Source organism: Bos indicus, chromosome 23, assembly GCF_029378745.1.
Source record: "Bos indicus isolate NIAB-ARS_2022 breed Sahiwal x Tharparkar chromosome 23, NIAB-ARS_B.indTharparkar_mat_pri_1.0, whole genome shotgun sequence".
Classification (NCBI taxonomy): Eukaryota; Metazoa; Chordata; class Mammalia; order Artiodactyla; family Bovidae; genus Bos; species Bos indicus.
This window is the reverse complement of record NC_091782.1, coordinates 22236148-22238232: the sequence shown is the minus strand read 5'-3', so window position 1 is coordinate 22238232 and position 2085 is coordinate 22236148.

Sequence of the window (2085 nt, the reverse complement as noted above, 5' to 3'; positions counted from 1 at the left end):
TACAACATATTATCTTACAGTTCTGCTGGTCAGAAGTCCAAAGTGGGTCTTGCTGCCTTAAAAGCAAGGTATTGACAGAACTGCGTTCCTTCTAGAAGCTCTAGGAGAGAACTCTATTTTTGGCCTTCCCCAGCTTTTAGAGGCTGCCTGTATCTTTTTACCAGTAATGTCACTTCCCCCATGGAATGCTTTGTACGATCTCAGTTTCACCAGACAGAGGGCCCTGACCACTAGTCCTCCATGAAATGTACATTGGATTGTGGGATTAAGTGACTAAAGTAGTTCAAGAACGGAACTTGTCAAAAAAAAAAAAAAGAACGGAACTTATCTTCTGCATACATCATTACTCTGAAAACTCATGTTATCCAGGTAGAGTTCTTTGCTCTCTGGCATCACCTTCCAGATCCAGTTTTAACTTCTATTCCTTGCTCTGAAACCTTGTCCCTTTTCCTATCTTGGGACCTGGCCAATCCACTAGAAGCACACACTGACTCTTGCTCTTGAGTCTAATGAAAATGCTAGGTCCTCAATTTCACTTCTTTATTAGTTAGTCCACACCACCACCCCGCTTGCTGCAGAGTCAAAAGCTCTGCCACAGGAAAAGCAAAGCACACACGCCCCATCCGCAGACAGGTGGAAGGATGGGGAAGGGAACTAACATTTCTCAGGCATCTCCCATGGGTGCAGGGACATTCACAGACATCCTCTTCTTTGCTCTCCAAAATACGATAAAGCACGTTTCATAGGACCATTTTATAGATGACCAAAGTAGGAAACTCCTAAGGACTAAATAATAGCCTCCCCAAGTCACTCATTAGAAGATGGAAAGAATGGACTCCCCTGGTTGCTCAGTGGTTAAGAACCCACCTGCCAATGCAGGAGGAATGGGTTCAATCCCTGATCGGAGGAAGATCTCACGTGCTGTGAAGCAACTAAGCCCGTGCACCACAGCTACTGAGCCTGTGCTCTAGAGCCCGTGCTCTGCAACAGGAGAAGCCACTGCAATGAGAAGCCCGTGGGCCACAACCAGCAGAGCAGCCCCCACTCACCACAGCTACAGAGAAGCCCTTGCAGAAGTGAAGACCCAGCACAGCCAAAAGTAAATAAAGAAAATTACAAATTTAAATCTTCTACAATTAAAAAAAAAGAAGGAGGTGGTAAGGTAAAAATTGAAACACATATCTGTCTTCAAACCCTGTTTTCTGGCCCACACAGCTTTATGTATAGAGGGCATCACTGACCCACGTCTGAATCCATGCCGCCCCCTCCCCAAATTCCCCAGGCCCAAAGGCTGAGGTGTTTGTGGTCTTCACCTCCTGAGTTTCACAGCCCATTCTTGTGTCTGAACAAAGATTCTACCCACTGTCTTAAGATGTCTTCTGTCTACACTTGATTGTTTCCTGTTGAATGAGTTTCAGCATTCTTCATTTGTTTTATCAGCTGAGAGCTTCTCTTTGCTGCCTCATCATATCCTGTGCTGAGGGCTCTTAAATCTTAGTAGAAGATTGAAGAGGAAATTGTGGGAAAGCAGGATATGCTTCCTTCTCTGTTGCCTCTTTAAGTGATGTTGCTTTCTCACGGACTGCTTCCCAGAGATCTTGTAACTCTTTGAAAGCCAATTCCCCTCTCCCTGAGCAGTTGTTGGCTCTTGAAGACTTGGGTTGGGAAACCAAACACTAAGTGAAAGCCACGCCTGCTGTTTGCAATGCAAACTTTTAGCCACACCTCTTTAAGCAAGGAATGGGATGTGGGAAGGTGGAAAGAGATGATAAAGCATCACCAAACCACCTAACAAGGGTGAAAAATCTATTTCTCAATGGAGGCATTGAGTTATGCCCAAAGATGAGAATTACCAGGAGGGGAAAAATTCCAAGGAGAAAATTAGTCTTCAAACTGAGTCGCTCAGGTCTAAGATATCTCTGCCTAAGGTCACTCTTGGATGCTGGAGTCAGAAAACAAGATATTAATATTTTCAAGAAGGTGAGTATTTCACTTCTGAAAGCATAGGATTATGCAGGAGATATTGTATGTTCTATTTTGTAATATAATTATTTTAAATAAAGAGACAAAAAAGAAAATAAAAAT